The sequence below is a fragment of the Myotis brandtii genome, unplaced genomic scaffold, assembly GCF_000412655.1.
Source record: "Myotis brandtii unplaced genomic scaffold, ASM41265v1 scaffold112, whole genome shotgun sequence".
NCBI lineage: Eukaryota > Metazoa > Chordata > Mammalia > Chiroptera > Vespertilionidae > Myotis > Myotis brandtii.
Window position 1 is genome coordinate 11,740,813 of NW_005353838.1, and position 23,182 is coordinate 11,763,994.

General features: G+C 39.5%; 1 pseudogene; it reads right to left on the reverse strand.

Moving 5' to 3' along the window:
- Positions 1-910: 910 nt before the first annotated feature.
- On the reverse strand, positions 911-13,637 carry LOC102258947 (annotated as a pseudogene).
- Between the last annotated feature and the right edge of the window lie 9,545 nt (positions 13,638-23,182).

Here is a 23,182-nt window from a genome sequence, read left to right on the forward strand (position 1 = left end):
AAATAAAAAAACACACACCAATTCACCATTAATTTATTTGTTCAACAAATGTAACTGTCTACCAAGCACATGCCAGGCACTGTTCTAGGTAGTTGAAGTAAATGAGTCAATAAAACAAAGATCCCTGCCTTTGTAGACCTCCATCATATACAATTGATAATAAATAATATGGACAAATGAAAAGTAAACCAGGATTAAAGGAGTCGGAAGTATAGTAGAAATAGGAGAAAAAAAGGATTTTGCCCTTTGATAGGGTGGTGGAGGCAGGTGTTTTTGAGATGCTGATGTTTGAGCCAAGCCAGTGATGTCCATGGGAAAGTGGTCCCAGCAGAGGGGTCCTCTGGTGCAGATGCCCCGGGACCAGCCTTCCGGGTGTGTTCTAAGGCCGGCAAAGAGGCCTGTGGCTGGAGCAGAGTGAGGGGTGAGGAGTGGGAGATGAGGTCAGCACAGTAAGGGAGGTGAATGTGGGAGCAGATGGTGTAAAACTTGGGCTTTAACCCCAGTGGACAGGCAGAGCAGTTGCATTTTTGAGTGGAAGAGGTTTAGCGTCTGATGTGTTTTAAGGTCTCATTCTGGCTGCTCTTGGAGAATACACTGCAGAGGGTGGGGGAAGCAAGCAAAGGTCAGTTTAGAGGCTGATCCAGTGATCCAGGTAAACAAGATGTTGCCTTCATTTTCTCTGTAGATTGAAGAGAAAAAAAAAAGAAAAGAAAAGCCCTAGTAACACTGCTGCTAATGCTTTCATTGGACTTAGATCTGACAGAGTCAGCAGAGCAACTGCACTTTAAGAGAAATTGTCCCTAGTAACACTGTTGCTAATGCTTTCATTGGACTTAGATCTGACACTCAGAGTCAGCAGAGCAACTGCACTTTAAGAGAAATTGTCTGGTGTTTGGTAACCTTTGTTCTTTCAGGGCGAAAAGGTTACATGAAAGAGCAGAGGGCGCGCCTCTCTCCTTTGTCCTGCGCTGTAGCATTGCGGGATCTGAGAAGACTGTTCTGGTATTGAGGTTTCCACACTGTCCTTCCCAGAATTCCGGTCCGCCATTCTCAATGCAGCTTGTGTCCTCAGAACTGAATTTTGAAGCTGAAATACCCAGTAGGACATGGACCTTTTTTTTTCTTCTTCTTTATATAAAGACATGCATTCATGAAAGTCAAATAGGAGTAACCGCATTAGTGGAGAGGAAGGAAAGGATGTATTCCATTTGGAGCCGCAGTGGGGTAAAGGGATGCACTAAGTGTGGGGAAGTTTGATGAGTGAAGAAATAAGTTAAAGGAAGTGAAGCTTCCTGGGAGGGGAGGCAGGACACATCTCCACCAGTTCAGGAAACCAGGCGGTGAAAACGGTACTGCCAAAACTGCGGTACATGGGCATTTCTGAAACTGGGTTTTGATTCTCTTACTTTCTTTTTTTGTGGAAGTAAAACTTATTAAAATTGGTTTTTGATTAAGCTTCCTTAGACGCTTTATCTTTTGCCACTTGTTTAAAAAACATTATATTTGATTGCCAAAGGCCCTGTGGGTGGCTCTTTACAATGTTTTATTTTATTTGATGGACAAAGGAGTGCTCTGTGTATGTGTGTGTTCCTCTTTAGCATACAGTTATATCGAACAAAGGAGTGCTCTGTGTGTGTGTATGTGTGTGTTCCTCTTTAGCATACAGTTATATGAATCTGTTGATCTTATGTTCTTTAGACACAACATTATTTTCAAAGCTCCAAATCTCAGTATTTGATGGGTAAAGGAAAAGTTGAAGACCATAAGCATGGGGATTCATCACTTTTCTCTGCTGTCGGATGCCACCTGATATGTTTGTGGTTCCTCCACCCAATGCGCAGGCTCTCTGCCTCTGTCATAGGACCTTACCGTGGGCATTGTAGGCACTAATACCATAACATCTAGTTGAAGTTGAAAGAAAGGGAGGGAATGAGCATGAGCCATTTATCTCCTCCATTCATTTATAAATCCCATTTAAGCTGCCCTACAATGCAAATTCCTCCCAAGGCCACCATTACATAAAATACACAGACTTTGTTTTCTTTATTTCTCTTTAAAATTCAAAGCAGTGAATGGATATCTTCAATCATCGCCCCTTGGAGAGCTTCCAGTAAGGCCTGGGGAAACACTGATGGTGCTGAAAATTAAGAGGGGAAGGCCCACTGCCAGGATGGGGAGTTCTGACAGCTCTGCTAAGTCTGCAGAGGGAAGGACCGAGGGAATCTTTGGGCCCATTTATCTCAACTTCTCCCTTTTTGGTCAGGAATACTTTCAATTATATTATTTGATTCAGGACCTTATAAACCAAGCATGTCAAACTTGCGGCTGGAGGGCCACATGCCTCGTTGACATGCTTGTTGTAAACTAACCACTTTTGATCACTTCATTAAGTGTAATCTGAAGTGTGGTAAGCAATATGAGGACAGAAAAAGGCAATGGAAGACTTGATCCTTTCAAGAAAGTTTTATTCATGACAGAAGAATACACACATCTTCATGAAGTAAATTTGAATAATGAAACATTATTATATGTCTGAATATGTGCTAAAGATAATATATTCTGCAATAAAATTGGAACTTTCATGAATGACCTCCAAAAATATAATAAACTAGAGGCCCGGTGCACGAAATTCGTGCACAGGTAGGGTCCCTAGGCCTGGCTGGTGATCAAGGCCGATCAGGGTCTTCCGGCTGCTGACTGGGGCCTCCATTCCCTGGTTGCCAGCTGCTGGCTGTGGCCTTCCTTCACTGGGGCCTTCCAGCTGCTGGCTGTGGCCTTCCTTCATTTTGGTCAGTGCATGTTATAGCAAGTGATTGAACTCCCGGTCTCCTGGTCAAACTCCAGAGGGGACACTTTGCATATTAGCCTCTTACATATATAGATGAGCCATCATATACAGGGAGTAACAGAAAGATGTTGATCTAATTGCTACTTTAATATCAAATACAAATTGCAACAAATGAGATATTTATTCAAGATGTTTTCATGGAAATAGCTGAGATATCAGTAGAAGAGGTTTTGGAAATTGAAATGTAGGGATACAATGCTAAACACCATTTTTTGTAACTCATGTAAAGTGCTAAAATTAAGACAATAGGATGGATTCCAGATAATAATTTTATTTGGACTAAACAGTTTTAGACCTCATAGTATTTGAATATAATGAGCAAATTAGTAAAGATGTTTTAATTATTGGGAAGTTTCATCTAAAAAGTCATATTTCTGGCTTTTCTCAAAACCTTTAAAGATCTAGCTCCTCACCCTGGCCGGTTTGGCTTAGTAGATAGAGCGTGGGCCTGCGGACTGAAGGGTCCTGGGTTCAATTCCTGCCAAGGGCACATGCCCGAGTTGAGGGCTTGATCCCCAGTGTGGGATGTGCAGGAGGCAGCTGATCAATGATTCTCTCTCATCATTGATATATCTATCTCTTTCTCTCCCCCTTCCTCTCTGAAATCAATAAAAAATATATATATATTTTAAAAAGATCTAGTTCCTCTCAGTCAGTATTCTCACAGGCAGTGATCTCCCTATGCTGAGTGGCAGATGGTCCTCCAGGTTCCACAGCCCCATTGGTCCACATTGTTCTTTATTTTTCTCCCAGAATGCTTTAGTAGTTCATGTTTATTACCTAGTTCCCTATTGGCATTAGAATTTGTGATTCCCCAATGAAGTCCAACCTCCACCAAATTTGATCTGCCTTTTGCAACGTCCTTCCTACTTGAATGCGTCACATAAATCTTGCTCCTCTAGGCAGCCCATTCCAGTGTTGGACACCCCTTAGTTTACTACTAGCAAGCTCTTTCTCTGCCATTGAGCCTTAATCTGTTTTCTTCTAATTCCTATCATTTTTTTTCTAATTTTATCCTTTAATTTCTTTTTTTCCTCCTTTATATGATACACTTTCAAATATATACATCTATCAAACAATGCCAAGAAACTTCATCTCCAGAAAAGTCCTTATGTTCCATACTGACCTTGAACATTCCTTGTGTTCTGCACTTTTTTTAGTTCTGTGGATATTTTCAATTAAATGTTTTATTTTGAGTTATTATAGATTCAGATGGAGTTATAAGAAATAACACAGAATGACCCCACATACTCATTATCCAGTTTCCTCCAATGATAATATTTTATAAAACTATAGTACAATATCAAAACCAAGCTGTTACACCCTTGCAATGGTCACGCCTATTCTGGCCAATTACCTGTTCCCAGATGTGACCGACAGATAAGCATCTTCCCCCATGTTACCCAGACCTTACTGAACGTGCGTCCAAATTACCTTTGTCCAGTCCCTTCCCCCATCAATCAGTGGGGAACAGACTTGGAAAGTGTTAAATTATTAAAGCTGTATAAATGGCATACCTGTATTATCTAGTCTTTCCTTTATTCTTTTACTGTTAAATAATAACCAGGTTATTACAATGGTATGTTAATATTTTCTTCTTTGTAATTGTTGAATAGTATTTCATAGTATGGATATAACAGTATAACAGTATTTTTAAGCATTTACCCATTGAAAGACATCTGGGTTGTTTACAGTTTTATACTATTATGAATAAAGTTATAAATATTCATATACAGGTTTGTCTGTAAACATAACTCTTCATTTCTCTGGGATTAATGCCCAGGAGTACAATTTCTGGCTACTGTGGCACTAAAATATTTATTCTTTTAAGAAACTACCAAACTTTACCATTTTGACTTACCATTTTATATTACCCCCCAGAAATCTATGAGTGATCAGATTTTTCATATCCTGATTAGCACTTGGTGTTTTCCATATTTTTATATTAGTCATTTTGATATGTTGAATACAGTAGTTATACATGTTTAAATCATGTTAATTAAATTTAAATAAAATTTTAAAATTCAGTTTCTTACTTGTACAAAATCTATTGAGCACATTTCAAGTGCTCAAAAGTCACATGTGGATAGGCCACGATGAAAATGATAAAGGGTGGAACTCTCCATTATCGCAGAAAATTATTTTGGACATTGCTGCTGTATTATTGTTACTACCTGTTCCTTGCTATCCTCTTGGCCTTTGGTTTTTTGGATCTAGTATTGTCTATTTTACTGTTTTCTTATTTGGTCCTGAAGATCTGTCCCATTCTCCCTTCATTCCTGCCTCTGGTTCTTGCCACCAACCTTAGTTTTGAAGAATTGTTGTGCACCGTCACCAAAGAACTGACCTCTGACCTCCCCTTTGGTTTTGATTTTGGATTTGTTACTTAGTACATAATGGCCTCAACCTACTCACCCTGAGCTAGGACACTCAGCTCCTGATTTGGCCTTAAACAACTGGTTTGTTTCCTTCTAACTCTCTCAGAGTCAGGCTACTCTAGAATTTTCACCCAAAGCTTTTCTGTTCTGGATACATATACTCTGTCTTTAAATCAACAGTCCTCATGGAATTGCTCCTACCTCTTAGGATCTGAAAATTTAGGCAGTAATGTTTTATTAACCTGCTATAATTGGGCTTCATATTTAGAGTTATTATTGTGAAACAGTATTTAAAATGTAGTTAATACAAAATGAACAATATTTTTAAAATACTGCAAGCGGGGAAATGGAAGTGGGGAGCTTATATTAATAGGTACTTGGAAAAAAGCTGGGACATAAATTCCAGGTAGATGATAAAATTTGTAGAACTTTCATACTGTACACAGCAATGATATACACAATTTGTAAACCACTGAATACTTTGCGCTACTGGCAAATATTGGTAGTGTTTCCATCCACAAAAAAAATTTCTTAATTAAAATAGCAGTAAATTTAGCTTCACAACATTTAAAACTAAAATAAACCCAAATTTCTACAATTGATCCCTTTAAAGAAAGAGGATCAATTCGAGATGACCCTAGTGATTAATTATATATAAAAATGTTAGTTTTTTTTCCCCTTGACATTAACTTGTCATTTCAATGTGCACAGAGAAAAATTGCTAAGGGAGGAATCCTGCAATAAAGAGAACATAGAAGCAAAGGAGAACCAATTAAAGTAGGTACATTATTAGGAAATGTAATCAATCCTTAATTATCTAAGGACTTACCAGTTCGTGTATGTATTTATTCATCTGTTAGGGAACTGTGGAAAGAGTAAAATGGAAGTTTAATCACTGATTAAAAGCCATTTTAAAACCTAATTGCTTCACTAAGTATGGTGCTTTTCACAAAGTGGGCACTTAATAAAACTTATGGAATTGTAGGTTGAGGAGAGATTGGCTACCACAAATGAAGATCAGTCAGTGAATTTAAAGTGCCTCCTTTGTGAAAAGCATGCTACTAAGAATTCCACATAAAATAGAAAATAACTTATAGATTCTAAGAAAAAAATAAAAAAATAGATGAATTAAGAGACATTTCTATAATGAATGAAAAGCAGAAGTGCTTGTGACAGTTTCAGACGGTTCTGTATAATATTATATATACATTGCTTGATAGTTGAATATTAAAAATAAACATAGAAGGCATAATTACAGTATATTAGAAAATTTTGATTTTTAATTAATAACTCATATTTCATGAGTTCATCTAATAAAACCCAATTTAAAGTAAATTACATTAAACTCTAAGGTTTTTGTTGTTGTTGTTTTGCTTGAACCTCAATAGAAATCCTACCGTGATATCATTTAAGTACTTTTGAAAACAGTAACCTGAATTACGTGCTCATGATTTTCCCATGTTATTCAGAGACCTGTCCATTTGAAATGTGCACCTTGGAGCTGTTAAGTTTAGTTATGGTATTCAAACAGCCTCTGTCAAGCTCAAAAACCAAAATCAAAAGCATTGTTAGACATTTGTTTTTCAATTTACAATAATCTAAAAATGAAATTGTTTTATTTGCATTAAATATGGGAGAAAGATTGACCAAGTAAATTGTTTTAGGAATCTCTATTTTTTTGAAATTTGGGCAGGCCCCATTTGTACTTAAAATATATCTAGGCTAATGACTGCATTTTTATTGTTTCTGTTGTTCTTTTTGTAGGTGGAGGTAGATGTACACTTTGGTGTTTTGTTTTGTTTTTTTCCTATCAAGTTTTCCTTCTTTAAAACTGTCTTTCAGTTCGGCCCCTGCTGCAGCTAATGTGCCTTGGGGTGAACACCTGACCCAGAGACTAACAGCCCATGTCTGAGGCGGCTGGGAAGCAAGCTCATCCATGATAGTGGGTACAGTATCCCGCCTTACCTGCCATTTCCCTTTCTGTGGTTTCAGTTACCTGCTGTCAACTGAAGACGGAAAATAGTGAGTAGAAAATTCCAGAAAGAAACAATTTGTAAGTTAAATTGTAGCTGTTCTGAGTAGTGTAAAGAAATATCACGTGAGGTCTTGCTGCCTGGATCCCACCATAAACAGGACTCATCCCTTCGTCAGCATCAGTGTCTCCACGCTGCACACGCCCTGCCTGTGAGTCCCTTAGTGGCCATCTTGGCCTCAGATCCACTGCCTCTGTTTCACACACAGCACGTCTGTTCAGGTCACCCTATTTTACTTCATAATGGCCCCAAAGCGCACGAGTAAGGATGTTGGCAATTCTTATATGCCAAAGAGAAGGCGTGAAATGCTTCATATAAGTGAAAAAGTGGAAGTTCTTGACTTAACAAGGAAATAAAATAATGTATGCTGAGGTTGCTAAGATCTACAGTAAGAACAAATCTACCCATGAAATGGTGAAGAAGGAAAAAGAAATTTGTGCTAGTTTTGATCTACAAAACTGTGCTAGTTTTGACCTTCTGGGGTATCTGAGAAGGCCAGTAGTAACCAACATCATTCACTTCACTTCATCTATCATGTAGACATTTTCTCATATCACGTCATCACACGAAGAAGGGTGAGTACAGTACAGTAAGATGTTTTGACAGGGACCACATTTATCACAGTATATTATTATAATTGTTCTATTTTATCATTAGGTATTGTTGTTAATTTCTTACTGTGCCTAATTCATAAATCAAACTTTATCATAGGACTATATAGTAAAAGTCATATATAGATAGGTTCGGTACAATTCACAGTCTCAGGCATCCACAGCTGTGCTTGAAATAACAACCTGAGGTGAGAGCCGACATGATGATGTGGCCACGTTGGGTCATGTGCAAGCCCAGGAAGCTGGTGAGAGGGGAGTAGAGACTTGGGTGAGCTCTGGGGGACAGTCTGTGAGGCATGCCTCAGTTCCTGCCTTCAGTTCGTTATGAGATCCTTGCAGTCTTTATTTCCTCTCTCAGAATGCCATGAAACCTGCATTTTTACCTTTACGTTGGGCCCTATTTCCATTACACTGGATTTAGAAGATTTCTATGTCTTGCAATTGAATATGCCTTTACTAAATCACGGGTTTGTACATTCTTCCTGAATATTTTTCTTGACGTATCCATATCTGCTTCTTTTATTTAACCTACAGCTCTTTATCACATTGGATGTAGTTATTTTTTCATTAATTTATGCCTAATTAAGATGACTACAACTACAGCTCTGATTGTTCTCTTTACCGTTTAGTGTTTATCATTTGGAGTTTTGTGCCGCAGTTTGTAACAATTTCTAAATTTTATAATATTCCTTTAAATAATTTGTCTTTATAAATACTATAAAACAATGAGAAGCTTGGAGGCTTTTGCTGATTCTGAAGCTTGTGTCACAAGTTATAATTTTGATATCTCTAATCAGTAGATTTTTTTAGTGTTGCTGACATTTTGTTATATGAGCCAAAATCAATCTATATGCCATCAGTACAATAGTTAGTAAAAACTGTCTGTTTAATCTCCTATAGTTAGATAATTATGAACTTTCCCCTCTTCTTTATCAGACTTAGTGTAAGTACAGACAGCTATTTTGTACCTACCTATTTTACCTTCCAGCTTAAAGATATAGAGTTGAGTATGTGATGTTTTATCTTACACAACATAAAATAGTGCTATATTTCCTAAGACTGATCCTAAGTAGGGTGTTCAAACTATAAGATATAAAAATCAAGGTCAAAGTAGCATCATTTTTTTGCTAAAGTATAGGCACAATTATTTTTATCCCTTAAACATTTACAATAAGAAATGGATTATTTGAAAGGGCAGCATTCTATACAAGTGAGACATAAACAATAACTCAACTCTTAGCCTAAAGATTACACTTAAGCTGTGTGAATTTATGTCTTACTTAGAACTAGGTCAGCAATTCTATACCAGAAATTGGTAGTACTCAGGAGAGTGGTAAACCTTTTTCAACTTGGGTTGAATTTAAATTAAACTCAGACTTCACAGCGACTGTCTTCCCGAAAGACAATAAAGCCAGGAAAATAATCAAAATAATATATAGAGGTTCATAACAGATTTGAATTCATGAAAGATTAATAAAATCTATGTGAAAGACATTTTTTTGCTGGGGACTGCATAGTACTATAGTTGGATGAACATTTTTGAAAGTCTGGAAGAAGGTGGCATACATTAGTGGTGAGGAGCATGGAATTGTGTGTCCAAGAGCTGTGGGCTGAAGCACTGAGCTTCCTTTTTTTACTACGTGGCCTTGAGTTAATCACTGAGTATCTCTCTCTCTCTCTCTCTCTCTCTCTTTTTTTTAGGGGGGTTAAAATTAACTTTATTTTTCAGCTTTTCTTCATAGGGATGTGTTAACAAAAATAGCATGGTACAAAAAGGGTACTGATATTGGGCTTAGGTAAAGAAGATGCCTCTGGCAAAGTGGTAGGAAGATGAAAGTAACAAAGACAAACACAGAAGTTAGAGTTTTTCAAAAGTGAGTTCAAATGTCAGGTCTGCCACAGCCTGTGACTGGAGGCAACTTGTCCTATCTAAGCCTGTTTTCTCATCTGCCATTGGATTTGAGATCACTCATGTTACCACAGTGACAGTGAGCAGAGCCTTTTGTCACTGGTGTGTTCCTTTGTGGCCATGTGAGACCATACTGGACGAGGCTAAGGAGAGAAGGCCACGTGTTTGAGGTGCTGTGAGAATCTGGACTTGGTTTCACTGGGTTTGCTCAGCCTGGGCCCAAAGCCAGACAGCTTGACAGGCTGGTGACACCACACCCAAAACTTAGGTAGCAGGGAACAGAGGGATGGGGAAGGATCAGCACCTATGTTGGTGTGAGGAAGCCAATGAAATGGAACTCTTCAATTCTGCTTCTAATTTAAGGCAGGTTCTGCCCAAATGAGAAATATCTGAACTTTTCTGTTCTCCCCATCTCTCTGTTTTTTAAATTTTTCTTTGTTTTGACAAACCTCTAAGTAAACCTTTCCATAGATGGTGCCTCTAGTCCCATTCCAACATGCTTTAGCACCTTCATTCCCAAAACTAAATGCAAACTCTTCCAGGGTTCTGCTTTCTCCTTCTAGTTTGAGATTCCCTCTTCCGAGTGTCCCAAATGCTTAACATGCTTATAGTAGAGGCCTATTGCATGAAATTTGTGTGTGTGTGTGTGTGTGTGTGGGGGGGGGTCCCTTAGCCCAGCATGCGTCCTCTTGCAGTCCGGGACTCCTTGGGAGATGTCAGCCGGCAGTCAGACATCCCTCTCACAGTCCAGGGTTCTCGCAGTCCAGGACCCCTCGCTCCTTACAGTCCGCCTGCAGCAGAGGTGGTAGAGGCTCCTGCTACCACCACTGTGCTCGCCAACCATGAGCCCGGCTTCTGCCTGAGCAGCACTCCCTAGTGGGAGTGCACTGACCACCAGGGGGCAGCTCCTGAGTTGAGCGTCTTCCCCGTGGTCAGTGCACATCATAGTGACCTGTTGTTCTGCCCGTTGTTCTGCAGTTTGGTCAATTTGCATATTAGGGTTTTATTATATAGGATGATGTTGAACAGGCAAATAATCCTCTCATGTGGACTGAATGGCCATGGCTGTTGGGAGGGAGGAGGGTGTGAATGCTGATGACAAGCCCTGGAATTAAGGTGAGACTCCTGGGGCACATTCCTATGTTTGCTCTCTAGAGATGCGTTAAACTGTTTTTATCTTTTAAAAATCAAGAGATTAAAAAATGGCATTTCAAGTATTAGACTGATAAGAGATTATCCTAAACTCCTACCTGATCTCCAGCAGAGAAAGATGCTTGGGCAGAGTTGATTAAGATGCCTAAGGACAGCAACAGATGATCATGAACTTCTATGTTTTTATCTTCCTATTTTTGGTTTAGAACTGTGAAGTGATTACATTTAACCCCACTGCTCCTGCTCACAAGTAATGCTATAAACTTATGTTAAGAAAATTTCTCACAGCCCTTCTATTCTTTATGATCGAACTTGTGTTTTCCTCATGACTGGTAATTCAGTATCTCCCAGCTTGGTCACTTGTACTCACTGACTGCTATTGCATTGAACTTGGAATTATAATTAGGGAAGCAAAGAGAAACCATTAGGAGTCCCCATTTGTTTCTAAGGAGGAGAAAATGATGTTGCCCCATCTGCTCACTTGTTTATGGAACAAGAAGTGTGCTCCCTGCCCTAGGAGTGTTTTGCTCCTTGGGTGCTGGTTAGAAGAGGTGAATCAAAAGCTAAAGGGAGTTTCAATGGCCAGCAACTCTCTGCTAGCCATTTTGGCAAGACCTAAGACCTAATGCTCTCTTGGTACTCTGGATGGAATGTGGGACCAACATCAGTAGTGGCAGGATCTTTCGGGGCTAGATGTTTTCAATACCACAGTCCTGGCCTTTGCCCTGCCTCATTCTAAAAGTGGAGAAATTGCTTCTCCGGGAGCCTGAGGCAAACAGAGGTCACAGCCATAAAGTGAGCTGAACTCCCAGGCACTGCGTTACGCCAGGCCTCAGAATTCTAAGCACTAATGCTTCCTTTCTAAATCTTGCTCAAAAGGTTCAGATGCTCTATCTCCCTCCATCCTGGAACCTCTGAGGTTTTCAAGCAAGTGTGGAGAGGCACTGAGAAGTGGACTAGTAAGATGAGCTCATCCTTTTTTTTTTGGGTGGAATTCCACTAAGTCTGGGCTTAGTTGGTCCTCCCTGTTCTTCTAACACCTTCCTGACTCCCTCTTTTCTCACCAACCATCTACATCTGACACACTAAAAAAGAAGCAAAACTTGCATCCCTGTCCCAACAATTCCATTCCTTCTTCAGGGGCTTGCATGCTCCCCTCCCTTTTTGGGTCATAGATCTGCCTAGAACAGTGGTTGGCAAACTCATTAGTCAACAGAGCCAAATATCAACAGTACAACGATTGAAATTTCTTTTGAGAGCCAAATTTTTTAAACTTAAACTATATAGGTAGGTACATTGTTATTAGCTTAATTAGGGTACTCCTAAGGCTTAGGAAGAGCCACACTCAAGGGGCCAAAGAGCCGCATGTGGCTGCGAGCCGCAGTTTGCCGTCCACAGGCCTAGAAGATAAAGGGGAGGGGTTTGAGCCAGAGTCTTTATCTTCTCAAACCAACCCCCTCTGAATATTAGAATTGTAGTGGCATTGGCCCTCAAGTTCCCCTCTGCTTTGGCTCCAGAGGATCCTATTCCAGATGGGAGCGGTTGTTGGTGAAGATAGACGTCTAGCCAGAGTTGCCTGGACTCCTTCAGTGAGTGACAAGCAAAGGCTGAGAGCAGGGGCTTGGACTGGTACTCTATGCCATGCTTGGCACACTGGGACTTCACCCGGGGAGCTACTTTGTGGTAATTATGTCGAGGTGTCATGGTGCTCAAAGATGGTGCTCAGTCTGGAGCTGAGATGTCCACTGAACCAGTCATTGAAGGTGGACTTGTGGACATTGCATGCTGCCTGGAGCTGGGTGGAGACCCAGTACCTGTTCAGGTCATGATCAGTGTGCATGGGGATATGATTCATCTGAGTCACCCACACAAACCAGTTGCTTTCCAGGAACCTGGCCATGAAGAAAAGGCCCAGGAGGCCTTCACTTCTAATAACAGCACATAAGTGAGGAAGCTACTGATGGAGAAGGTGATCATCCAGGGCAAATCCATCCACTTCCTCTGCTGGATAACAAAAATAAAAAATATACCACTGGAGGCAGAGAGCAGCAAGGCTGGGGGCCCAGTCAAGAAGTGTTTGTGCTGGTGGTTGCAGGGCATGTGCTTTTTCTTCTGTTTCCCAAGCTCCACAGAGAGGATCTTCCCCAAGGCAAAGAAGAAGGGGTTCATGGTGATGTCTGGGCATTTGCGGAGGTAGTGGGGCTTGGCATGGTGCTGGAAGTGCATGTGGTTCCACCAACTAACGGGCAGGGGCCCCGTTCAGGTGGGCCATCACAAAATAATGTAGCGGAGGGTTCCACGTAGTGATGCTGAAGACAGACAGGTGCCCAAGGTCATGCTGCAGCCAGCCAGCCTGGGCCTGAACGCACTGAGCAGCACCGCACAAAGGAGGAGGGCACGAAGGATGTCCCAGAAAACGAAAGAAAGAGCCAGGCAGCAACATCCAGCAGCAGGACGTGCAGCAGGTGCAGCAGGAAGAAGACACAGTAGGCCTTCCTGAGCCCCGTCTGTTCCACTGTGGCCCAAACTCCCAGCACTCCTGGGTCAGTTCTTCATTCTTAGCGAGCTCAAAGCGGGGCTGCTCTGGAGGCAATTCTCCAATCAGGAGAGAGTTCACGTATTTCCTCACAGGCCCGTATTGATGTGGAACGCCACAAAGGGATCCCTAGCATCCTTCTCACATAATGACTGATAACCCCAAATCATAGTATCTTAACTCAAATTTTCTTATCTGTGAAATGGAGATAATAGTGCTTCCCTTCTAGGGTTAGTGAGGATTAAATGAGATAAGTATAGCACTTAGCAAAGTGTCTAACACAGGGTAAGCTCTCAGTAGCATTAGCTCTTATTGTTATTATTATTATTTCCACCTGAAAATTGTGTATAACAGTGTGATCGATTTTATGGAGGTTTTAAGGATCAAGAGTTAAAGTGATGCACTGTAATTACATCATATTTCTTGCAATCATTATGCTTTAATTTTTTGGTAACACCGCTTCAGATATAAGCCAAGTTTCATCATGTTCTTCGAAGCCTGCCAATAGGCTGTTTTGTTATGAGATTCTAGAGTGACCACTAAAGAGTAGGTTATATTTGAATGTTTTTCTTAATTTCCCTTTTTTGGAAATCACAGCTTGATGGCTGTAATTAAATTAAATCAAATTAAAGTGATGATGGGTTTAGATAATTTTCTAACCAATGTATTGAGATACTGTGCTATTTATAACTTTTCCCCCATCCCCAAATTCCTCTATACTTTCTATTCCATGTAAATTACTCAGATCCTCTCCCTTCTTCTTCTTCTTCTTCTTCTTCTTCTTCTTCTTCTTCTTCTTCTTCTTCTTCTTCTTCTTCTTCTTCTTCTTCTTCTTCTTCTTCTTCTTCTTCTTCCTCTCTCTCTCTCTCTCTCTCTCTCTCTCTCTCTCTCTTTGTTTCTCTCTTTGTGTTTGTGTGTCAGGGTAAAATGGTAGTGGTAGGGGTGTGGGGCATCTTTGTTGGCTTCATACTTCTAATGTTAATTTAGATTATGCTTCATAGACTAAGCTAAAGAGTTTAGACTTTACTCTGAAAGCTAAAGGAACCCATTGGAAGAGTTTAACCTGAAGAATGTTGTCTCCATTTGCAGTTTAAAAAGATTACTCTGAAAGCACTGAAGATAGTCCCCCAGAGAACACACTGAGGGGCTGTGTAGAAGGAGGGGAGCTGGTGAAAGATACTGAGAAAGAATAGACAAAAGAGATGGGAAAAGTGTTTGAAGAGAATGGAGTCTCAGTAGCCAAAGGAAGATACTGTTCTATAAATGAGGATGTTCACAAGAAAATCTTATATCACCTTAACTCTCCCCAAGAAAGGGTAGCTCTCACCAATATCTGTCAGTCCTTCTTCCATTGGGAGGAGTGAGTGAGGAGATTGGAGAAGGCAGGAGTCCCACGTTAGGGGTTGAAGCTGGAATGTAATCAGTGTCAGAGAATAATTCTCTTATATTCTGCAGCTTTCTAGCTCTTGACACTTTGCTTGACAGTCAAGCCTAAGAGAAACTTACGGTCAGGGGAGAACTATAGTTTGTAAGGTCAGTTTTGTTTCCATCTTTGTGAAGTCACCCCTGTCACCATCCATTCCTCCTTGTTATCCTCTTTGAACCACAGTGAGCAATTCAGATTTTGCTGCAGATGGATATGAAATGGGTGAAGACTACATTAAAAAAAAATCTATCTACTATGCTGAATTGTAAATGTATTCCATATTATATTCCCCATCTCAAATTGTATTCATTTATATAATCCACCAAAGTTATAGATGCAGTCAAATGTCAATATAAAAATGCTCCAAATAACCCAATGCCAGCAGTAAAAATATGACCCAGATATGCATAGTCAGAATACCCTCTAATTATTAAATTACTGAGGAGAAATTAATGCCCAGTATAAATTTGCTTCTACATTAAATGCCCAAGGAATTGACATCCAAAATTTAGCTCTCCCTTATGTTTTATTTTGCTGATTTTCAATTGAGTTGGGGTTTTAAGTAAGTGAGGATTCTTTCAGGAGCTGCAGCCTATAGTGTCTTCCACTGATTCCTTTAAAGGAGCTTGAGAATCATAGAATACACTGGATCTTTGCAATACTACTTGCTCATTCATATGACTAAGAAAGCTCAAAAATCTATAGGCCCACAGTAGCAATCCTAGCAAAATAATACAACCAGGGGTTAAAATATAATACCACCCAAACCCTCACCACAGATGTCAGTCAAGAGTTATGCATTTAGTGGTAACTGGAGAACAGATAGAGAAAAAATGATAGAAATGATAGAACTAGTTTTGGCTTTTACTTCTCCATGATAGTGTCAATTGGCTATCAATAGTTTCCACTTCTGCAATCCAGAGTTTTCATAGCTTCAGAAAAGTCCATTGAAAACCAATAACCATGTGCTTCTTCAAAATAAACTTTCCATTTTTAAAATTGCCACTTTCCTTATTTTTGGTTAATCTGTATTATTTCAATGGCTTCATCTGTACCACTTACATTCTTTTTTTTTAAGCAGGACTAGATTTTTTTTTTTAAGATTATGGGTCATTTAGCAGTAGCTAAGAAACAGGATAAGTCTGAGAACAAGCAATCTTAGATTTCTACCAATGTTCAAGACTCCAAAAATCTCAACTCCTACTGATTAGGAGATGCTGACTCCAGCCTTGTACTTCATATTTCAGGCTGAGTCAACTTCTAATAGTACGTGCATGACAGTCTGCTCATCCTGATAGTGGCCTTTCCTGGTTCTAGCAAAGCTCTTTCTCTTGCTGTATGGGCTCAAGTTCTAGAATAAGTGATAGTTCATCTCCAATTTAAATTCCTGAAGGGAGTCTTTCCTGACCTCAGGAAAGAACACTCTATTTGCCCTTATGACCAGATTTCTCTTTGTTTCATTTAAAGACTCTGAATTGCCCATCATGACTGCTAAGACAAATCTCTTTTCTGGTTAAACCTAACTGTGGTTTTCAGCTCACGCCCACCAGTTAAAGTTTTGCTTAAAGCTCCAACTGGCTACTTGCTCACTTGTACTAGAGTTCAGCTGCATAGCCCAACCCTATTAACACTAGCCTTACTCATGTAGGCTGCAACTACAGTATAAGCTTCTGCTGACTTCAAAATTCAGAGCTAAGAAGCCACCACTTGTTGAAGGTGTTTGTTTCAGCCACAGTAGAGTGTTCAATCTGTCCACGTCTTATTTTGATCTAAAACAATTATTAAGTCTTGACCCTATCTTCACAATTTTCCAGTAAATACATCTTGTGGTGGGATTTAGGATGACAACCACACTCCTCCCCTAATTTCATGGATTCTGCACTGAAAAATACACATACGATGCAGATAAGGATATCAGCATTATTTGTTGATAAAGTGAGATTGGGAAATTTGACTCAGATTTGAGGCCAAATGTGTCCCTTCTTATTTACTCCTCAAATGATACTCTTCTTCTCATTAGCTGGCACAATGGCTGGAAAACATCAGGTTTCGCCTTTCCACAGTGCCCTACTGAGTTTTGTGCATGGAAGAAACAGGAGGAAGGAAGAACATAAAGTAAAACTTGCAAGTAGGCAACTTAAAAGGGGCGGGGGGGTCCATGAGAAGTGTTATTTTTACTTCCTCAACTCTGCTTATTATCAGTCAGGTGCTCACCAGTATTAGGGAGGTTTGGGATATAATGAGTGGAGACACAGACAGTGGTTTTCATCCTAATATTTCTACAGGGATGGACATTTCTACTCTATGACCTTAGATGTATGGGAGGACAAAGAGGACGATTTCCTGCAGAAGAGATCAGATCACAGTGTCAAATCTCATACACAAAGGTCAGGGTCAAGAAAGATAAAGACAGAAAAGTGCTCATAGACTCTAGCATGGTGGAGTCCTTTGTCATCTTAGAAATAGCTCTTTCTGTAGTGTGATGATCCTCAAACTCAAGTGTGCTTCAGAATCAACTGGAGGGCTTGCTACAACACAGATCGCTAAGCCCCAGCTTCTCAGTTTTTGATGCAGGTCTTGGATGAGGTTAGTTGAATTTGCATCTGTAACAAGTTCCCAGGAGATATTGTTGCTGCTGGTCTGGAGGCTGCATTTGGAAAACCACTGCTCTAGAGTGCAGGGGGCCATTATGGAGTGAATGGACTGTGAGAAAGCAGAAGCAGGGTGTGTTAGCTATTCTTCCAAGAAACTTGGTTATGAAGAAAAGTAGAGAGAAATAAATGTTGGGACTAGAGATAATATGGGGTTGAGGATGGATTTCCTTTACGTTATACAGATATCTTTATTCCCATGCCATTTATTGTAATGGAATTCGTTTTGTTATACATTTACAACTGAACACTATCATGGACTATCTTTTTGTAGAGAGTGTATGTGCTATAAATATCTTATGTTTGCTCTGCCAGATCCACTCTCCCTTGTTTTTATCATGCCTTGGGAGCTCCCTTGCCATACGGCTTCCTGTTGGGTTTGGGCAAAAGGGATTTCAGACAGAGATTAGAGGGAAGGAGAAGAAAGAGAGGTTGGTGTATCTACTCTTCTGGCTTCTTCCCTGCCAAGTTGCCTTGGGCTGGCTCTGTCACTTGATAAAAAGCCATTGCTTCTCTCAGAGTGACCATTTCTGAAAGATCCTCTTCTTCCAGATTCTTGTAACTGCTGTCTCCTCTCTTGTTCCTATTATCTGTGTTTTATTCTATACCCTGTTCATATATTTATTAATAGTCCTTTATCAAAGCTTTCTTGAATCATCCTATATTGAGGATATCATAGGGCAGTGATGGCAAACCTTTTGAGCTTGGCGTGTCAGCGTTTTGAAAAACCCTAACTTAACTCTGGTGCTGTGTCACATATAGAAATTTTTTGATATTTGCAACCATAGTAAAACAAAGACTTATATTTTTGATATTTATTTTATATATTTAAATGCCATTTAACAAAGAAAAATCAACCAAAAAAAATGAGTTCATGTGTCACTCCTGACACGCATGTCATAGGTTTGCCATCACTGTCATAGGGGGTGCTAAATGATATAAGGATTCTCCGTGTGTGTGTGCATGTGTGTGCATGTGTGTGTGTGTGTGTGTGTGTGTGTGCTCAAGTGCATGCATATGTGTGTTCCTGTCCATAACACGCATTTTCTTTTGGGTTACAACCTTTCTCCACTTTCAGTCCATGTGGTTCAGGTGGGAATGACTCTACCCTTCTCCAGATCCAGGAGTCAGCAAGTGACCTGGGTATTTTGGTATATTCCCTAGCCACAGTTCAGCTCAGAGAAGGGCATTTGATCTAATCTGGTTCAGTGAAATTCAGTTCCTAGACTAGATATGTTTGAAAGAGGTGCTTTCTTTCCTCTGTGATGGCTAGGCTGGTGCTGTGTATGCATGGATCTTCCTGTAGGATGAAGGCCTACAAAGGAAAATGGAGATGGAAGAATGGGATGCCTAAGGATATCTTTCAAAACATGCATTCAACTAAATATGACTACTTTTCAAGTGTTAATATTTATTTTGCTTAGACTATTATGAGTTGACTTCTGCAATCTGTAATAGAAATTGATCTAATATATCCCTTATTCCTCTCTCATCCCATGTTTGTTCCAGATTCCACCTTTCGGCTATGAACATTATGCTTCTTTGAACTTTCTCTAATTCACTAGATTCTTCCTAAATCTGCCTTTCTTTATTTCACAGATGTATTAGTATGTATATATTCTCTCTTGAACAACCTCATAAAAAATGTATTAAAAATAGGTTTTACCCAGAGGAAAAAAAAATGACCTCAAAAAGACATTGGTGGTGGAGTTAAAATACATTTGCAACCTTACTGATACACCTGAGGCTTTAAGATAGAAGAGAATTGGTGTCATTTAAAATCTATAGACCCTGAACCATGAAAGTACATGAAGTTATGTGATTACTTCAAAACTATGCTTTGTTTATACTTTTAACTACAGCTCTGTTGGTTAATCTATCATATATTGAACTAAAAAGATAATAAGCTCACTTTCTAGACTGTGAGGTTTATTCACTCCCACTACTTAGCAACACTCACCAGGCACCAGTGAAATAGAAATATATGTCTTAAGCTCCAGAATTTGTTAACACTTTTAAATATAGTTTCTGATTCACTAAAAATACATTTTAAAAATATGTAAACTGCTGCTGTTTTAAATGAAAGAAATATTCATTCATTTAAAGTATCTTTTAAAAAAGCCTTAGCTCATGTTATAAAACCTGTTAAGTACAAAAAGGAAAATGTATTAATTTCCAGATTTTTAGAAAAAGGAACAATGGAAGGGAAAAGAAAGAACTAGTTCTGTGAACCTGAAATATATTTTAGTATTTCAAGACAATTTTTTAAAATGTTAGATATTTGCTTCCAAGTAAATGGAAAGTAATTAATAGCTTCCTATCAAAACATGTCCTCCTTAATATTAACTATTTGTAGATATTTTTTCACAGTTGTTTCACAATCTTCCTCCTTTTTATGACCCATCCACCCAGGTTAACACTGGGGAGTGATCATGAATTCCCCAAGGAACGGGCAATGGCTACAGAAGTGCTCCCCACCCCCTTTGCCCCCTCACCTTCCCTGGCAGCTGATTTCAGCAGCTGTTGGTGGTCCCTGGCAGAGGTTCATTCAGTTAGGCCCTGGGACAGCTGCCTGGGGTGGCAAGTGTTCCCATAGGCAGCTGGAAAGAGGACAGACAGGTTCTATCTGCAGCTGCTCTGGGAGATCTAGATTTTCACCAACAGCCACTGTTTCCAAGTCTGCCACCCAGGAGACTCAAGCAGAGCAGCAATTCAGCTCTTACAAGTAGCATTATCACCAGTTCAGACAATGGACAGGAGCTCTTCATTGTCAGAAGAATTCATACAGGAAACTCAGTCATTGAATTCATACAGGAAAATGTGTTTGATCTATTCCTGTCACTTTAAAAAATAATGACTTAGCCCATTCAAATTTCTGTGTAACTCAGAGTGATGGGAAGAACCATGCACTGAAACCCCTGCTCAGCCAGTGGCCCCCATCCTTGGCTGCTCACGGGAGTCACCAAGAGCTTAAAACATTGTGAACGCCCAGATCCTACTCTTAGAGATTCTGATTCTGATGGTCTAAGTGGCAGCTTAGACATTGGGATTTTAAATAGCTTCCCAGGTGATCATCATGACGAGTCTAAGTTGAGAAACACTGCATTAACCCAGCTTGTTCTCTGTCAGTGTTCCTAGCATTCCCCTGTTGTCTTCTCACGCAAATACAGAACATCCTCCTTTGTCTCACCTGTACTCCTGCTTTACACTTGGGTTCATACGCAAACACTTCTTAAAAATTGTCACCTGGCAGTTCTTGTCTTATGCCTTTTATTTCCCACTGGTACTTTAGTGTCTGTCATATCAGTACATCAATTTTTTCTCTGCTATCTGCCAGAGATTTATAAGGAGCTATTCATTCCTGAAATCAACAGTATAAGGGGTATGCTAATTTTTTCTTCCTCATCATCTCCCCCCCGCCCCTTATTTTTCTTGCCCATCATGGCTTGCCCTCCCTTAGGTGGAAGCCCTTAATGAAATGAGGAACTCAGACAGACATTTGCTTAGACATCGTATTCACTTTAGGATGATGTTCTACTCTGGTATGTAATAATTCTCAGAAAAAAATGGAAAGGCTTAAGTAATTAAAAATGCCCTTCAGTACAAGTAGAGCAGAGAGGAGAGTTCCCAGAGGATGTCTTGTGCTCACCTGTAATATGGAAAAATTAAGCAATAAAGGAAAATGTCTGTGATCATAGGAAGAAATGAAAAATTTAATAAACAAAAAGAGCTAGTAATTAGGAGTTAGTAAAAAGTAATTAGCAGGCAATGTTCTCCTCTTTACTTTTCTGTGCTCTGAAAATAAAGCTATAAATGAATGAAACAAGAATGTCAGTCTGACCTCTCATGCTTCCTTGATTAGTCATCAAAATTGGCTAAGATCAGACTGTCAAACCTCAGCTGGAAGGTAGGGGAGGGAGGGGGTAAAGGGGAGAGATCAACTAAAGGACTTGTATGCATGCATGTAAGCCTAACCAATGGACACAGACACCAGGGAGGTGAGGACATGAATGGGGGGTGAGGAGGGCAATGGGGGGATAAGGACACATATGTCATATCTTAATCAATAAAGAAAAACAAAAAACAAAAGTGGCTAAGATTTCCTGAGGATGGGTCTGTATTGCCAAAATCCACCTTGGGATCCTAGGAATAAAGTAGCTTTTCCACGTCCACCCAACAAAAGGGGGAAAAATAATCATGTGACAATGAGTGTTTTCAGTGTTGGAATTACTTAGATCACATTTCTACGCATTTTTGTTTCACAATGTAATAATTTAACTTATCTACTTTATTGTGCCTTTGTGGATAAGGTCACAAAATCACAAAAACAAACACTGATTATGTACTAGGTAAGCTTCAGAAAAATGTCCCATCTAATTCTAATAAATTCCTTCCCTATAAAATAGGATAATTAAATACATTCTACAGATAACACACACACACACACACACACACACACACACACACGAAACAGGCCCAAGGAAATTAAATAATTTGTGCACTGTTACTCAAAGGAATGTGGCCTCACAGACATTCAGATCTAAAGCTGAGTCTAAATCAGGAGAGGCTTCTGATTCAAGAAGTACATCTTAAATTCCAGGTTTGAGATGTTACTCTTTGGTGATACAAGCTGTAGGTATAGCTTTATGCTTTAGAGATTAGACTGTGGAGATAAATAGATGAGAATGTGAATCCTGGGTTCATTAAATATTAGCCTCTATATATCTCAGCTTTTTCATCTAAAGAATGAAATTTTACTACCCATTTTATGGTAGACTTGAAGGGTTAAATAAGGTGTTTTGAATAAAACACTCAGGGAGGTAAAGAGTACATATTAAAAAATGGTAATAGTTATTTTTTATATTAATTTAGTATTTAGCACCTAAAATAAGTTAACTATATTTTTCACACTTAAATTGTTTGATAGTTTGTGGGGCTTTAGCTACTCATTTATTATTCAACATGTATTAACTGAGTATCTAGGATTGCCAGACACCATTTTCAGCACTGAGAATACATTAGTGAACAAACAGATAAAAGTATCTGTTCTTGTGGATCTCACATTTGTGGACTAATTATCTTGCTTTTCTATTAGCAAAAAGACCCAAATAACTATTAAAGAACGAGTGCCTTTAAAACAAAGTCCAGCTTATCTTTTCCATTTTATTTGATGCCAAGTGTTTCAAAGAGATTTTTTAACTTTAACCACAGAGTATGAATTTCAGGCATGAAAAGATTAAGTGTTGCTAACAGCTATTCCAAATTAACCCATTTACATTTCTTTGCCTTAGAAGAGGTACTAAAAATCAATTAGTACCGTATAATGGGGCCTGCATAACTGTTTTATTCATTCTCTGGATCTTTCACCTGAAACCATCACATTTTAAAATATGGAGTCAATTGATTAGGCATGGTACATGCACCTTAATGTTAGCAGCATGAGATGTGCTGTAGTAGTTCAGTCAGGAGTGAGACAGAATGAGGTTCTTGAAAGCCAAGTGCAGTGGCTGATAGACCTCAGATGGAGGGGGCATGCCATCTGCTTGGAGTTTATTGTTCTGCTATCAGAGCAGCAAAGGGCCAAAGGAAGAGTTGGATGGAACTGGACATTCGAGGGTGAACACCTTCAGGTTTTGCT